Raw genomic sequence first — 17,732 nt, 5'->3', positions numbered from 1 at the left:
ACCGGGTGTAGAAGGACTTACACTCTGTCCTGTGGGAGTGTGGGGCTTTTAACAAGGGAGTAACCAAACTGGGTGTATTCCTTAGAAACCGGATTGTCAGCTGACGCCACGGCTCAATAGGCTAATAATCCTCCGCTTGCGGTGCCAGCACTGGGTTCTAGTCCTGGTCGGGGTGCCAGATTCTGTCCTGGTTGCCCCTCTTCCAGGCCAGCTCTCTGCTGTGGCCCAGGAGGCAAGTGGAGGATGGCCCAAGTGCTTAGGCCCTGCACCCCATGGGATATCAGGATAAGCACCTGGCTCCTGCCTTCGGATCAGCATAATGCGCCGGCCGCAACAGCCATTGGAGGGTGAACCAATGGCAAAGGAAGACCTTTCTCTTTCTGTCTCTCTCACTGTCCACTCTGCCTGTCAAAAAAACAAACAAAAACAAAAAACGGATTGTTGAGGTCGCTGGCTTATTTGGGAGTAAATAGGAAACCATCAAAGGCCAAGTTGTGAGGTGGAGGAATTCTGACTTGAAGACTTCTTAGAAAGTGGTCAGCTGTTCCCACGTTTCTTTAGATAGTGTCTTCATTTCCTAGGGCAGCTGTAACAAATGACCGCCAACTGGGTGGCTCAGGACAACCGAAATGTGTTCTTTGCCAGTTCTGAAGGCCAGGATCCAAGTCCAATCCGTGCTATCTCCGAAGGCTGTCGGGGAGACTCTGTTCCTGCCTTTCTGTTAGTTCCTGGTATAAGCAGGACTCTTGTGCTTATAGACCCATTGCTCCAGTCTCTGCCTCATCCTCACATGGCCTTCTACGTATGTGCCTGACTGCGTCTCTGCTCTGTATATGACATCAGTCTTATGGAATCAAGGTCCACCCTTGTGACCTCATCTTCCCTTGATGATAGCTCCATTCTAGAAGGCCAAAGTCTGGCCCTGATGGTAGATCCTAGGGGTTGTAACTTGAAATAAGCTTTTTGGAGAGAGCACAGTTCACCTCATTATAAACACTGACTTTGCCACACTGTAACCTTTTTTGGGTCAGGGTACCAATGGGCATGCAGTACACCCAGGCTAGCCAAACAGCCTGTGAGATGTGTTCTTGGAGAGGGCTAGGACACTGCCTCAAACTAGAGTGATAGTAGTGGCTTCCTGGAATACTTCTGAAGCGCGGTTGCACAGGACTAAAGAAGCAGATGGTTGGGGCTAACCCAGAAGACCAGTTAGGTTGCTGTTGCAGGTGAGACATCATGAGACCTTAAGTAGGACAGCAGTTAATGAGAAGATGAGGAGGGGGTGGGGTTGAGGAGCAGGTGTAAGGTAGAACCAGTAGGATTGGATGTAGGGAGAGGAAGGACTGGTGATTCTTAGCCAATTTATGTATGTTGGGGGGAAGAGGGTAGGACTATAGCACCTATTGAGAGGTACATCGTTCAGATAAAGTCTTGCAGATAACTTTCTCCCCAAGTTATGAAGTATGCTTTACTGTGCAGAGAAAGAAAAATAAAATAGAAATGATGTGGGAGAAAGAAGCCATTTTGGAAATCCATGTTAATGATTTTTTTTTTTTTTGACAGAGTGGACAGTGAGAGAGAGAAAGGTCTTCTTTTGCCGTTGGTTCACCCTCCAATGGCCGTTGCGGCCGGCGCACCATGCTGATCCGACGGCAGGAGCCAGGTGCTTCTCCTGGTCTCCCATGGGGTGCAGGGCCCAAGCACTGAGGCCATCCTCCACTGCACTCCCTGGCCACAGCAGAGAGCTGGCCTGGAAGAGGGGCAACTGGGACAGAATCCAGCGCCCTGACCGGGACTAGAACCTGGTGTGCCGGCGCCGCAAGGCAGAGGATTGCCTAGTGAGCCACGGCGCCGGCCAATAATATTTTAAAAGGAAGAATGGGAAAATCCACAAGTCTTGGCCTGCAGTCTCCTGGGAAGTTTCCTCCAATGGAGTGTAGGTGTCTGAGGGAACAAAGCACTGATCACACACAGCCGTGGAGGCTCTTTGGCTCTAGTCGGTTCCAGGGCCATCCTGTGGCTGGGAAGTGGAGCTGGCTAGCCTCAGAGACTAAAGTTCGTCAATCTCTGCTCCTCCTCGCTCCTCCTCTCACCTTTCAGATAAAATAAATAAAAATAAAAAATAAAGCTTTTTCAGTAGGCATTTGGTGCAGCAGTTAAGATCACTTGAGATGCTTGTATCCCAAGTGCCTGGGTTCAAGTCCAAGTCCTTGTGATTCCAGCTTCCTGCTAATGCACACCATTGGGTAGTAGCAGGTGATGGTTTGTGTAGTTGGGTCCCTGCAATTCATGTGGGAGACCCAGACTGAGTTCCAGGCTCTGGGCTTTGGCCTGGTCCATTCCTGGCTGTTGCAGGCATTTGGGGAGTGAGCTAGCAAATGGGAGAATTCTTCATCTCTCTGCCTTTCAAAAACATTAAAACCTAAATGATAAAACCCGAGTTGCCAGGTTCTACCATCATCCGTGTGATGTTCTGTGACCTTCAGTAACCTGCTTTTGTACCCAATATCTGCTTGATGTCATATCTTGGAACAGTGGAAAGTCTCTTGATGGGTCAGAAGAAGTGAATTCAAGTCCTGTTGATTGGCTTTTTTTTGTCTTTTCTAAAAGAGGATGTTTGGTCAAGACAATGCTCAAAGATTTTTCTCATCAGTAAATGGACCACCAACCCCTTCCTAGTTTCCATTGTCATTGGGGGATAAACACCAGGTAAAGTGCAGAAGGTGCCCAGCTTGGAGCTAGTGCCTGATACATACAAGGGTACTTCAAGAAGCCCACGGAACTGAGAATTAAAAGATTGGTTTATTTTGGTGCAAACTATTCTGAAATCTGTGTACATGAGGGGTCTTCAGAAACTCCATGGATACTGTGTAGTATGAAAAAAAGATGTATGGATTTCAAAATACCTTTGCACCAAACTATACATCCCTTAATTTTTCCATGAGATTTTGGAGGTAATGTCACTTTGACTACTTTCCCCCTACTGTCTGCTTTTCTTCCAAGTTTTCTAATTTTTTAGAAGTTTGTTTATTTGAAAGGCAGTGTTACAGAGAGGCAGAGGCAGAGAGAAAGAGGTCTTCCACCTGCTGATTCACTCTGATCTCCGGAGCTGAGCTGATCAGAAACCAGGAGCTTCTTCCTGGTCTCCCACATGGGTCCAGGGGCCCAAGCACTTGGGCCATCTTCCACTGCTTTCCCAGGCCATAGCAGAGAGCTGGATCAGAAGTGGAGCAGCTGGGACTAGAACTAGTGCCTATATGGGATGCCAGCACTGCACATGGAGGCTTTACTCACTATGCCACAGTGCTGGCCCCAGTTTTCTGATTTCTAGGCCCAGGACTCTTAGTGCCATTCTCTCGAGGGTAGAGAAAACGAGAGGGAAATGTCAGGATTCCCGTGAGGATTCATGTAGCGAGATGAGTGCTCACTGGTTCCCTTTCTCACACTGGTCGGTGCCTGCTGCCCAGCTGCCGGGATCTGTCAGCTGGAGCTCCTTACAGGAGCTCTGCAGAGCTTCATCTTCCCAGGACCCAGGCTGTGGATGGAGCTGCCAGCAAACCTTGTAAGCCATGTTCAAGTGCTACCCCGTGTGCCTGGAGAGGGGCCACCTCCCAGAACATCCCAGCAGCTCCCTGGGTGACATCCATGTGCACTCAGCTTCTCTCTGAAGTTAGAAGGCACTGGTCCTCTCCTCCGTTTTCCTGCCGGGAATGCTTTCCCAGCACCTTCCTCTCGACCAGCTCACATCTCATTCTCAAACTTCTCACCAGCAGTTCCACTTGCGAGTCTGTCCCACAGAGACGGTAGCCCAAGAGTGCCAAGACAGACGCACAAGGCCTCTGCAGCACTGCTCATGAAAGGAGGAGCCCAGAGGGCCATTCACAGGGCTTTGCAGTTGAATGACACCGTGGGCAAGTGACTCATGGTCACAGCTCCTTGTTTGTGACATAGAAATTACTGTTACCCAGCCTGCCTGCGAAGGCTGTGAGGTGAGAGCACTTTGTAAATCGCAAATGGTTTCGCAAGTGTAAGGGATATGATGAATCAACAGGGATGGGGGGAGGGGAGTCCTTTGAGGCCTTTTACAAATAAAGGCATTTTATATATTTAAACCCTTGGCATTTGGCACATCTAACTTTTGAGGTTTTGCCAACCTCTGTAGCAGCCCCATTGCGAGTTGAAGTTTAGCTGAGGCATGGTTTGTGAATGCCTTGCACGAGGATGAGAAGGATTGAATAGATTAAGCAATAAGGCTAAAATACAACATTACAGTCCTTTTTTGGTAAAGAGTGACTTTAAGAATTTATTTGGGGCCGGCGCCGTGGCTCACTAGGCTAAACCTCCACCTAGCTGTGCCGGCACACCGGGTTCTAGCCCCGGTCGGGGCGCCGGATTCTGTCCCGGTTGCCCCTCTTCCAGGCCAGCTCTCTGCTGTGGCCAGGGAAGGCAGTAGAGGATGGCCCAAGTGCTTGGGCCCTGCACCTGCATGGGAGACCAGGATAAGCACCTGGTTCCTGCCTTTGGATCAGCGCGGTGCACCGGCCTCAGCGCGCCAGCCGTGGCGGCCATTGGAGGGTGAACCAACGGCAAAAGGAAGACCTTTCTCTCTGTCTCTCTCTCACACTATCCACTCTGCCTGTCAAAAAAAAAAAAATTTATTTGGGAGACAGCTCCCACCACTTGTTCATTCCTCAGTTGCCCCCAATGACCAGGGTGTGGGGGGTGGGATAAGCTGGGAGTCGGGAACTCAATCCCAGTGTCCCACATGGGTGTCAGGGACCCAGCTTCTTGAGCCATCACCTGCTTGTCCCAGTGGGCACATTCACAGGCAGCTAGAGTCAAGAGCAAATCCAGGCATGTGATATGGGATGTGGGCTTTTTCAAATCTTAAAAAAAAAAAAAAAAAAAAGACATTGTTACAGAGAGAGGTAGAGACAGAGAAAGAGGTCTTCCATCTGCTAGCTCACTACCCAGATGGCCGAAACAGCTGGCACTGTGCCGATCCGAAGCCAGGAGCCTCCTCCAGGTCTCCCACATGGGTGCAGGGGCCCAAGGACTTGGGCCTTCTACTGCTTTCCCAGGTTATAGCAGAGAGCTGGATCAGAAGTAGAGCAGCCAGGACTTGAACCAGTGCCCATATGGGATGCTGGCGCTGCAGACTGGGGCTTTAACCCACTGCACCACAGCACCGGCCCCAAGATTTTGAGAGTTACAGACAGGGAGAACAAGGTCTTCTATCCACTGGTTCACTCCCCAGTTGGCTACAACGGCAGGAGCTGGCTGGTCTGGAGCCAGGAGCTTCCTTGGTGTCTCCTACCTGGGTACAGGGGCCTAAGGACTTGGGCCATCTTCTACTGCTTTCCCAGGCCATAGAGAGCTGGATTGGAACAGGAGCAGCCTGGACACGAACTGGTGCCCAAGTGGGATGCTGGTGCCGCAGGTGGAGCCCTAACCTACTGTGCCCTAGCACTGGCCCCTATTCACCATCTTCTGTGCACATATCAATGGGCTTTGTGCTACTGGAAAAGGGTAAGACAAAAAGATCAGCCGGCGCCATGGCTCACTAGGCTAATCCTCCGCCTTGCGGCGCTGGCTCACCGGGTTCTAGTCCCGGTCGGGGTGCCGCATTCTGTCCCAGTTGCCCCTCTTCCAGGCCAGCTCTCTGCTATGGCACGGGAGTGCAGTGGAGGATGGCCCAAGTGCTTGGGGCCCTGCACCCCATTGGAGACCAGGAGAAGCACCTGGATCCTGGCTTCGGATCAGTGCGATGCGCCAGCCCGGCAGCCATTGGAGGGTGATCCAATGGCAAAAAGGAAGACCTTTGTCTGTCTCTCACTGTCCACTCTGCCAGTCAAAAAAAAAAAAATCAAAAATAGAAATGCGCTGTGTCATTGAAAAGACCACAAACAGAGGGCACAAATTTCACAGGAAAATGGGATTAAAAAACATTTTGGTACAAAAAGATTTGAAATGCGTGCATAGCTTTTTCATAATGCCTATTCTCCATGACCCTTATATATTCCCAAAACAATCAGAACAATACACACTTCGGTTAGATTCTTTGTTTCTGTGAATTACTCAGAAGTGAGGATTAATACAAAGCCAAGGGTTTCACGTAGGCAGAGATGTAGGTTAGCTGGCACTACAGAAACACTTCTGGGATTAAATTTAGTTCTGTCACATTGAAGTGGAAGCATTTCCCACCTGAGAACATGCAGCTGTACTTATGGGGGAGTTTTTATTGTCATGACTGCCGCGGGTACAGACTCTCAAGGCTCTGTTTCCTGGGGTGCAGGCTGCTTCCCCATGTTGGCTCTGCTCCTGCCAGGGTGTGGGCCCACAACGCAGCTCCGGCTGCCACCTCCTAATTTTGACAAGGGAGGTGGGAGGAGGGCTACCATCCTCCCTTTAGATGTGTCACGTACATCCCCTGGCCACACCTAGCTGCACAGGAGTCTGACAATGAACTCTTTATTCTGAGTAGCCATGTGCCCAAGAAACAGCCCTGGATTCTATCCCTTGGAAAAAGGGAGCCATTTCTGAAGGCTGCCACTGTCTGTCCATGAACCGACTGCACAGAGGACAGGAAATCGGAGAGGAGTGGAAGCAGGAAGGCTTTATCTCCTCTGCTGCAGAGTTCAAAGGGCAGACTAGTACTGCTTGTCTTGATGGTTTCACTGCACAGTTAATTGTTACGGGATGATCATCTTTGACTCTGAGGGCTGCTTGGAGGCAGTTGTTGGAGAAAGAAAAGAACAAGCCCTGATACTCAGGAACTGGTCTGACACTGCATGCTCGCGCTCATACTGTTGCTCCACACTGGCCTGGTGCTCACAGCAAAGCCCAGCTGTCCTTCTGTTGGATGGAAACTATCTGAGCATAGACAAAAGCAAGTTTCCTACACAAGCACCAAACATCTCACTTGGTGACTGACAGGCCACCACTCCTTACCTTATGCTCTACTTAGATGGCAGGCAGCTCTCCCTGCAAATGGCATTTATTGAAGTATTCAGACTTGTACTTTCTCATTACACCCAATCTGGAGCCGACCCTACTTTGGGAGACCCTCCCCCAACCGCGCAACCCAACTCCAAATTCTGTGTAGGTGTTTTTTTGTTTTTGTTTTTGTTTTTGACAGGCAGAGTTAGAGAGACAAAGGTCTTCCTTCCATTGGTTCACCCCCCAAATGGCTGCTACAGCCAGCTTGCTGCACCGATCCGAAGCCAGGAGCCAGGTGCTTCCTCCTGGTCTCCCATGTGGGTGCAGGGTCCAAGGACTTGGGCCATCCTCCACTGCCTTCCCGGGCCACAGCAGAGAGCTGGCCTGGAAGAGGAGCAACCAGGACAGAATCTGGCGCCCCAACTGGGACTAGAACCTGGGGTGCTGGCACAGCAGGCAGAGGATTAGCCTAGTTAGCCATGGCGCTGGCCTCTATGTAGGTTTTAATGCGCCCTTGCGAAGGAAGATCTTTGGTTTCCATTACAGTGAATGACCCCATCGTGCTCAGCCACAGCTGTGTTCCTGGTGGACATTGACGTGTGGGCCATGGAAGGAGTTACGCTCTCCTATAAATTCAGAAAAATCTGGGTGCACATAGTGGAGACTTTATTGCAACCTTGAGCCAGTAGCTTTGCTTCTCAAAGCTTTATTTTCCTAACCTGTAAGTTGAAAATGGTAGTATCAACTTCTCAGGGTTGTGAAGATTTACATGAAAATAGTTGAGGAAGGATTTTTTAACCATTATAGAGCCTTCTATCAAGTTATTTAACGTTGATTATGCCAGGGAAAATAATGACACATTGTTTTTTAGGATTTGATTTGAACCAAGGTCCATGGGCAGCTCATTTTACAGCTGTGTTCCTCATCCCCACTTACCTGAATTGAGGCAGTTAAATGTGTACCAAAAGCCCAATCACTGGGCATTTCTACCCTAAACTGCATCACTGGCCTGGGATGCAACAGATTTGTCAGGGCCCCCTGGGGGAAGGTGCCTCTGAAAATAAGGTGCAGTTGGGGCCGGCACTGTGGTGCAGTAGGTTAATCCTCCACCTGCAGCACCAGCATCCCAAAGGGGTGCCGGTTCTAGTCCCGGCTGCTCCTCTTCTTGTCCAGTTCTCTGCTATGGCCTGGGAAGGCAGTGGAGGATGGCCCAAGTCCTTGGACCCCTGCACCTGCGTGGGAGACCAGGAAGAAGCTCCTGGCTTGTGGCTTCAGATTGGTGCAGCTCCGGCCATTGCAGCCATTTGGGGAATGAACCAGTGGACGGAAGACCGCTCTCTCTTTCTCTCCCCCCACCCCTCACTGTGTAACTCTACCTTTCAAATAAATAAAATCTTTAAAAAGAGAATAAGGTGCAGTACCATTTGACCTTAGAAAACGGAAAGGGCAAAATGACATGATGATTCATTTTGTCACACCTACATAATTGGAAGAAAACTCCTGTTCTTGGTCTTGTTATGGCATAGAAAGTAAGAGTAGGTGGCTTTGTGTGACTGCTGTGGTCACCAACGTAAGGTGGTCTGACATCCAGATGCTGTCTTTTTTCCCATGCCATTGGGCGGACTCATCGCGGCCTTGCTAGCCAGCGTTCTCTTGTAACGCAGGGCTGATTAACTTCCACGGTGACACAGAGGTCGCGTTTGGGGCTGCCCAACCTCGCAGGACACTTCTGTTACTTCGATCAGCGCGTCAGCGCTCTGCTTCCTGTTGGCTGCAAAGTCTGTTGGTCCTCACTTCCTTCTACTTCGTCTTTCCCCCATCTGATGCTCATCACGCCTGGGCCTTCCCAGCGGCTTTGCCAGGTCCCACCTCTCCTTTCCCTAAAGCAGGAGGCTTCCCTTCTGCCAGGGTTGGACAAGACTACCTTTAATCTAAGCGTTCTGCTTGCATTATTCTGCAAATAGATTTGAGGCTGGGGGAAGGAGAGTTATTTGAAGTGCACAGCAACTAGCAAGAGGGTCTCCATTAGAGAAGCTGATCAGTCCAGCAGGATCCCAGAGGCGCTCTGTTGGTGTTATCAAGGCAACTCATTATATGGCACCGTGAGGTCTACTTTGCCCATCCTCTCTCTCCGGAGTCCCTCACTCACAACTCTGTGAGGTTGGGAACAAAGGAACTTGCGTGTACCTTCCAGTCCACCCGAGCTAGCCCTGATCCTGTCCAGAACCTTCTCCCTGACGGTCATGCAGGCGTGTGAACTCAGTGATGGTAAAACGGTCCCAGCCTCTTGGGAGAGTGCTTGGCGTGGACTGGGTTTCTGCCAGCAGCCATGAGAATCTTCGTTACACATTGCAGCCTCTAGCCCTTGGCTCCAGAGCTGCTGCCCTGGGTCCCAGTGCTTTCTCCCAGTGCCGGGCTCCTGGTGACCGGTCTTTGCGGGCATGAGTGTGTCTCAAAAGAGGTGGCTCTGCAGGCCTGTGCTGAGGACTCTGCCTGCCCCTGGCAGACCACAGGGAGTTTTCCTGGGAAGATCTTTTTTTTTTAACTTTTATTTAATGAATATAAATTTCCAAAGTACAGCTTATGGATTACAATGACTTCCCCCTGCCCATAACTTCCCTCCCACCCACCCACCCCCCACTCCTGCTCCTTCTCCCTGGGAAGATCATTTTTGAGGAAAGACAGGGCTCACAGTGTGACTGGAAGTTGCCAAAAAAATCATATGAAAGTTGATCTATTTAAAAATGCTCTGATGTAAAAGTGTGCAGGGACTTCAAAAAGTTCATGGAGAATAGAATTTAAAGAAGTCTATTTTGGTGCAAAACCCTTTTGGAAACCTATGCATACGGAGAGTGTTCAACATCTGGTGGTGCAGGGGGTTGAGCTGCAGCTGGTAGTATGGGCATTCCCTATCAGCGCCTGTTCAAGCCCCGGCTTCTCTGCTTCTGGTCCAGCTTCCTGGTGTGATGTGCCTGGGGAGCTAGCGGGTGATGGTCCAGGTACTGGGATTCCTGCCACCCAAGTGGGAGACCCACATGAAGATCCTGGCTTCTCCCTGGCCCAGAGTGGGCTATTGTGGCCATCTGGGGAATGCACTAGTGGGTGGTAAGAGCTCCCTTTCTCCCTGTCCCTCCACCTTTCAAATACTTCTTTTTAAAAAGATGCTCATGAGGGGCTTGCACTGTGGTGTGGTGGGTAAAGCTGCCTCCTGTGGCACTGGCATCCCATATAGGTACTGCCTCAAGATCTGGCTGCTCTACTTCCAATCCAATTCCCTGCTAATGCTCCTGGGAAAGCAGCAGAAGATGACCTAAGTGCTTGGGCCCCTGCACCCACGTGGGAGACCTGGAAGAAGCTCCTGGCTTCAGATCGTCCCAGCTCTGGCCATTGTAGCTATTTGGGGAGTGAACCAGAAGATAGAGGATCGATCGATCGATCTCTCTCTCTCTGCCTTTCAAATAAATAACTTTTTTAAAAGTTCGTGAGAAATGCATACTATGAAAAACTGCATGGATTTAAAAATTATTTTTGTACCAAAATTTGTCATTTCCACTACTCTGAACTTTTTGAGGTTCCCTTGTACACATTCTAATTGCTGAATCCATGTTTTCCCCCAAGAACATATCTCTGGGCTGTGGATGTTAATCAATGTAAATAATTCTCAAAGGTGGCACTTTTAATACCCCTGAGGTTTGCCAGACTGTCCATGCTGAGATGAAAAAGCCATTGCAAGATGTTTCTTTCCATCCCTCTCATCATGATTGTAATTTTTTTTTTTTTAATCATTGGCTATCCTCCTAGAAGCCCTTCCAGAAAGCCTGTCAGAGTTCCTCATAGTCGTCCCTCCCACCAAAGTTTCCTTTAGAATTGGAACCCTGGAGGATTTGTAGCTAGACGGCGAGTACTGGTTTCTAGATCAGTGGACAGCTCATTGTCGTCAGCTGGCATTCAACTTCCGTAGACATCATGTGGCTCACTTCCAGGTTTCAAGCAGTGTGACCGCTTTGGAGCATATCTGCTTCTTGTGATTAAGCCTGAGGGTGAAGGTTGCAGGAGGAGGGAAGTTGGTGCTTGGGAAGTTGGTGGGAAATGAGAAATGGTTCTTTACTTTTTTTTTTTTTTAAGATTTTATTTGGGGCCGGTGCCGCGGCTCACTAGGCTAATCCTCTGCCTTGCGGCGCCGGCACACCGGGTTCTAGTCCCGGTTGGGGCGCCGGATTCTGTCCCGGTTGCTCCTCTTCCAGGCCAGCTCTCTGCTGTGGCCAGGGAGTACAGTGGAGGATGGCCCAAGTCCTTGGGCCCTGCACCCCATGGGAGACCAGGAGAAGCACCTGGCTCCTGCCATCGGATCAGCACGGTGCGCCGGTCGTGGTGGCCATTGGAGGGTGAACCAATGGCAAAGAAAGACCTTTCTCTCTGTGTCTCTCACTGTCCACTCTGCCTGTCCAAAAAAAAAAAAAAAATGAAAGGTAGAGTTACAGAGGGAGAGACCGAAAGAAAAGGGAGAGACTGCTGGTTCACTCCCCAAATAGCTGCAACTGCTGGAGCTATGCCAATCTGAAGCCAGGAGCCAGGTGCTTCTTCCCGGTTTCCCATGTGGATGCAGGGACCCAAGTGCTCGGGCCATCTGCTGCTTTCCCAGGCCACAGCAGAGAGCTGGATTGGAAGAGGAGCAGCCGGGACTAGAACTGGTGGCTATATGGGATGCTGGCACGCAGGCAGAGGATGAAGCCTTTGATGGTATCTTTGCCAGTAAGGACTTGGGAAAGGGGGTACACCAGCAGGAGTGATGGGAACAGAAAAACCCTGGTCACTGCCAGCCTTTGTCTGGTTGGGAAGAATAGTTCTAGATTTTCACCTACAAGAGATTCAAAAGGGCCCAGGCATTGGTCACTTAGTGCTGTTGCATGTCAAGGAATGATAAAGTAGCCAACTGGTCTACCAGTAACCAGTTACTCGAGTGCCCTGTTAGCTTCTCGGTGGCAACAGCATGTCTCTGATGAAGATCTTAGGTTGCAGTGAAGGTTTAGAGATTCCAGTCCAGATATTTAAAACCTCTTGGCAGGTCAGAGATGGTATTACGTACCTCGCACCAAATTTCTTTATTTTGCAGCTGGGCATTGAGATTTTTTAAGGAATAATGTCTTTTTTTTTTTTTTTTTTTTTTTTTTTTTTTTTTTTTGACAGGCAGAGTGGACAGTGAGAGAGAGAGAGACAGAGAGAAAGGTCTTCCTTTTGCCGTTGGTTCACCCTCCAATGGCCGCCGCGGTCGGCGCGCTGCGGCCGGCGCACCGCGCTGATCCGATGGCAGGAGCCAGGAGCCAGGTGCTTTTCCTGGTCTCCCATGGGGTGCAGGGCCCAAGCACCTGGGCCATCCTCCACTGCACTCCCTGGCCACAGCAGAGGGCTGGCCTGGAAGTGGGGCAACCGGGACAGAATCCGGTGCCCCGACCGGGACTAGAACCCGGTGTGCCGGCGCCGCTAGGCGGAGGATTAGCCTACTGAGCCGCGGCGCCGGCGGAATAATGTCTTTTTTTGTAAGCTCCTTCATTTACCGTTTTCATTGCCCAGATGCCTGTAACGGCACAGCCTGGTCCAGACCAAAGCCAGGAGCTCAATGTGGGTCTCCTGTTTGAGTGGCAGGGACCTAAGTACTTGGGCTGTCACTATTGCCTCCCAGGGTGCACTTGAGGGGAGCCAGGACTCAAACCCAGATGCTCTGACATGGGATGCATGGGTCCCAAATAGCATCTCCCAGCACTAATTGCCTGCCCTAGTAGGATTATCAGAGAATCTAGTTAATTTAAATAGAATAAATGATGAGTAGGGTGGATCATTGTCTGAACTTGGGCCGTTGTTTCTAAAAAATGAACTACAGAGTTTTCAGTTAATGGGGTCATTGGTTAGGATTCAGTTGTCCAGGAAGATTTGTGTGAACTCCAGTCTCAGCTCACCTGTTAGCCGGGGGTGATATTTCACAATTCAGTGTGAATTTTACTTGCCTTCTATTTCCTGGTAGGCAGCAGCTCATTCAGTTTTCTGAACGGTGAAAGAGTTAAATCTTACATCAAAACCCATTTTTCATGGTGGAACCATGAATGCAGATTAAGTAAGCCATTCATAAATGTTTGCTTTTTTTTTTTTCAATCTCTCTGGGGCCTATCATGGTACCTCACACAGGCTTGGTTGACTGGGTTAAATGAATCAGTGAATAAATGAAAAACATGGGATGTGGTTCAGGCAGAAGACCACAAGAGCAGAGTTGTTAAAAGAATGCCATCCCTGAACTTACTATTACTGCCAATTCCTGTTTACATTTGTGAATCCCTAGGAATTTTGGAGCATACTACCAATAACGTGTATCTCATTACTCTGGAGAAAAATGAATCCTAAATATATACTTTTTACCTAGAAAGTCTAAAACTTTGCTTTGGAGGGTGAGTGATTATTTGTGCAGTAGCTATTAAAATCACTAACCTAAACACATACCTTTCCAAAAACTGGCTCCAGGCTTAGAACATGGGGCTGTGACATTGTTAAGCCAAGAGGAACTGTTGGTCTCTGAACAAGTGCACTGGTCTCCATGTCTGATAAAATGCTGTTGTGATAGGGCTTCTTGCTGAAGTTCTGTTCTAGCTGGGAACGTGTTGGTTCTCATAAGAAAGTGGTCTGAAATAGTAGTTCCACACAGTCATTTTTAGCATGGCTGAATGACCATCCTAGGTGGTGGTAGACTGCTTGGTGGGACAGAAATGACTGTAATCGAAAGTTGGCTGTAGAGAAGAGCTTCTGTCTTAGTGGCTCCAGAACAGGTGCTGGCAAGCTCTTTCAACTGATGGGATCAACTTCATCTTTTTCATTCTCGTTCTGCACCCCTTGGTCCCCTGGTCCCTTGGCTTTAAGCAAGCCTTCCATATGCCCATCCATCTGTGCTTGTAGCTAGGGAAGAGAGGAGGATTGGGGCAGGGGCGAGCCTCCTAGGCACACTGGTGGAGGAAACCACAGCTAAACACCCACACGTAATAACTGTGAATATGGACAGACCTGATTTCCTTGTATCACTCTTTCCACAGTGCTGTCCGAGCCGTTAAGTATCACCTTGACTCATAACTCTGGTTTTCAGTTCAGCTGCTAGGAATGCATTATTTCATGCCCTGTGGAGGTGGAACACAGTGTCAGAACTCAGGAGCCCGGCCATCCAGCATCCTCAGCCTCTCTGGAACCCAGCAGGCTGTGAGGAAATCGGCCACCGTGTCCCAGAGAAGCCCGATTCGATCCTCCTCAGCTGTTGGCTAGTCTGTACAACTCTGCTTTGGAGAGCAGCAAGCGCCTTCTCCCACGATGCCAGATAACTGACTTTTAAATTTTAATGTTATCAAAGGCAGTTGTCGGAGTTTGATGAGGAACAGGATATTTACATAGTCTCAAAATATCTCCCCACCAATCACTTGGCAGTGACAACAAGAAAAATAGGAATTATGCAGTGCAGAAATTGGCCAGTCCTTAACCAAGTGATAAAAATGAACATCAACAAACAGCATGTCCCTCTAGACGCGATACCCTAAGAAGGACGCAGAATTACTTGGCTAGGATTCCAGCCAAAAATGCAAAAAGCTGAATCTAATTATGACAAAAGAGCGGAGAAACCCAAACGGAGGGAAATTCTATAAAATAACGGGCCTGGATTCTTTGAAAATGTCAACATCATAAAAGACAAAGGAAAGCCGAGGAGCTGTTAAGAATTAAAGGAGACTAAAGAAATGTGACAGCAAACTGGTGTGCATATAATCCTGCAGCAGGCAGTAAAGATTGTCACAAAGGAATTACCAGGATCATTGATGAAACTGGGCTAGTGATTTGGATAAAGGTGTTATACCAATGTTAGAATTTCCTGAAGTTGTTACCTCTACCGTGGTAGACTGACACATTTCTTTTAGGTAGTGTACACTGAAGTATTGAGTAAAAGAACATGACGTATACAACCTATTTTTAAATGTTTTAGAAAAACCTCTTATGTGTACATGTGGGGATGTCAGTTTGTGGGAAGATGGAGTGAAAAGATAATGTGTATTTTGGTGCAAAAAATTTGGAATTCATGCATAGTGTTTTTAATATACATTTTTCACGAACTTTTTAAAGCCCCCGTGTGTGTGTCTGTGTGGAGCAGGAAGAAAGTGTGACAAAATGCTACAAACTGAACTCATAAAGAATCCAAGAATTCTTTGTATATTTTTGTAATTTTTCTGTAGCGAAATTATTTCAAACTACAGTTTTGTTTGTTTGTTTTTTGAAAAACCATACTTTCTTGGTGCTATACCCAAAACCAAAATGAACAAAATTCCAGTTGTGTCTTTTACCCCAGAATGAGTCAGGCGCCAGCCACACTTGCTTCTACGTGTGTCCACCCCAGCTGATGTGAGCAGAGCAGTGCCTGCAGGGACACCGACCCTCTTTCAGGGACAGGAGGCCCGGGAAACTGCTAGGCAAACGATCGGTTCTCCCCATGCCTCACTGCTGCCCTGCTCACACAGCCAAGAATTCTCTCGGCAACAGTAATGGTGGCCGCAAATTGAGGTCAGTAGGAAAACAGATCTGTTTCGGGTTGTAATGTTGCACACGATGCAATGAGTGAACAGAAAAGAATGTCCCCCAGTGAAGGGACAGCCTGTGAGCCCTGGGGTTGGTTCTGAATATCCTTATGATGCCCAGCATGGAAAACAGGAAGCATCAGTTAAAATGGGAAATCGCTGTGGGCTGAATTACTGTAATTCCTCATCTTACTTAGAAGTTGGCAGGCTCCTCGTCCACAGCGTGACGCCTCTTGCTTTTCTATGCCTTGATCATCTTGACCTTTCTTCAGGGTGGGGTATCACCAAGCTTGAAAGGCTTTTAGGCTGGAATAGCTACCTTTAAATGTGCTTGGAAATTGTGTTTTTAAGGAGCTGGATTCTGTGCAAACCATCCCCACCCCGGTCTCTAGGTTAAAAGCAGTCTAGCTTCTCTGCCAGTTTGGGTTCCCTCCTCCTGCCCCTGTCTGTTTCTAAGTAGGCGAGCCTGAGCACATGGAGAGACAGCCTGGTTTTACAATCCCCCAGCCGCACAGCCCTTATCCTGCTAGATGGATAAACACAGGTACATTCCCCAAAGCCAATGAGCCCAACCTGAAATTTGCTCTTGGGTTCAACCTCCATCTGCACTATTCCTTTGGGGTCCTCTAAAGCACAGGGAGGATTTTGCCAGCCTTTCTAAGCTGTAGATTGGAGATAATTACACCTGCGGTCTGCCTGCCTCTCAGCTGTTTTAGAACTTGCATGGGATGATTAATGGCTAAATAAGAAGACATTGGATGCGATGTGTGAATGAGGTGGTGGTTTTTTGTTTTTTTTTGGTGTTTTTTTTTTTTTTTTTTTTTTTTCTTACTGGTCAGATCTGCCTCCAGTCGTTCGGGCCCTTTGCCTCTGGAAGAAAGTTTCTCTGTGACCTGGGCTGCACCCTCTGATGGAGATTCCATCTTGGCTGCTTGCTTCCTGTCTCCAATGCCAAGGACTCGGCCTTGCTTTCCTGGCCCTCTTGAGCTAGCATTATTTTTCCTATTTAACCTATGCTGCGATTTCTTTGACATAGATCCCTTTTGCTTAGTCGAATTGGTCTTTTGGGTCCTGTCCCAAGGAGCAAGATTTGATGCAGACACAAGCGATAGATACTGTGATACCATCAGTAGCCTCTGACTTTCCTTGTTTGCTTCAAGAATGTCTTTTCTCCTCTCCTTTCTTTGCTTTTTCAATCCTAAACTCACATCGGATGTCCCTGACGTGTCCTAGGCTGACTCGGAGCTGAGGGATTTTTTTTCATTCTTTACAAAGCCGCTCACATGCGTGTTCTTGATGAGGCACACCCACCTTGACTTTGTTGAGACAGAGGGGAGATGTTAATAGATAGTGGGGGACTGATACTTGTGTCTGTTCTCTGTCATCCCTTGCAAGGTGAGGGTCCTTGAAGAGGCAGCATTCGCAGCTCTTCAAGAATGGACTAGATGTGAACACACAGGACCTCCTGCCCAGGGAGTGAGAACATCATGGGCCCTGATGAAGAGGTAGTGGGTTCCACCTGTAGAGTGTCAGATGAGCTGGAGGCAAGGTTATGTGGAACATCACGGGGAATAAGCATTGGCAAGAGAACTGGGCTTTGAATGCCTGGCTAAGGAGTTTGAACTATGTTGTGTTTAAGATGATTTATTGGGACCGGCGCCGTGGTTCACTTGGCTAATCCTCTGCCTGCAGTGCCGGCATCCCATGTGGGTGCTGGGTTCTAGTCCTGGCTGCTCCTCTTCCAGTCCAGCTTTCTGCTGTGGCCCGGGAGGGCAATGGAGGATGGCCCAAGTGCTTGGGAACCTGCACCCTAGTGGGAGACCAGGAAGAAGCACCTGGCTCCTGGCTTCAGATCAGCATAGCTCTGGCCATAGCGGCCATTTAAGGGGTGAACCAATGGAAGGAAGATCTCTCTCTCTCTCTCTCTCTCTCTCTCTCTCTCTCTCTCTCTCTCACTGTCTAATTCTGTCAAATAAAAATAAAATTTATCTTGAAAGGCAGAGATAAGAGAGAGATCTTCCATCTGCTGGTTCACTCCCCAAATGGCTGCAATGGGCAGAGCTGGGCCGATCTGAAGCCAGGAGCCAGAGCAAGGAGTCTCCCACATGGGTGCAGGAGTTCAAGAATTTGGGTTATCCTCTGCTTTTCCAGGTACAGTAGCAGGGAGTTGGATTGGAAGTAGAGCATCTGGAACTTGAACTGGCA

The 17,732-nt window shown here is 48.8% G+C and overlaps 1 protein-coding gene and 1 long non-coding RNA gene across 3 annotated transcripts in view; both read left to right on the top strand.

Annotated features, from left to right (window-relative positions):
* Positions 1–17,732, top strand: part of MYO1E (myosin IE) — a 226,268-nt gene that overhangs the window by 50,685 nt on the left and 157,851 nt on the right. The gene's annotated exons all lie outside the window — the stretch shown is intronic.
* Positions 7,530–8,332, top strand: LOC149123123 (uncharacterized). Its single transcript, XR_016218208.1, has 2 exons — positions 7,530–7,660; positions 8,113–8,332. It is a non-coding gene; the product is annotated as an uncharacterized LOC149123123 (long non-coding RNA).

The sequence above is a fragment of the Oryctolagus cuniculus genome, chromosome 12 (genome assembly GCF_051225735.1).
Source record: "Oryctolagus cuniculus isolate XC-2025 breed Fujian yellow rabbit chromosome 12, ASM5122573v1, whole genome shotgun sequence".
Taxonomy (NCBI): Eukaryota; Metazoa; Chordata; class Mammalia; order Lagomorpha; family Leporidae; genus Oryctolagus; species Oryctolagus cuniculus.
Note: the sequence above shows the minus strand (reverse complement) of the source record. Positions and strands in the feature narration are given on the sequence as shown.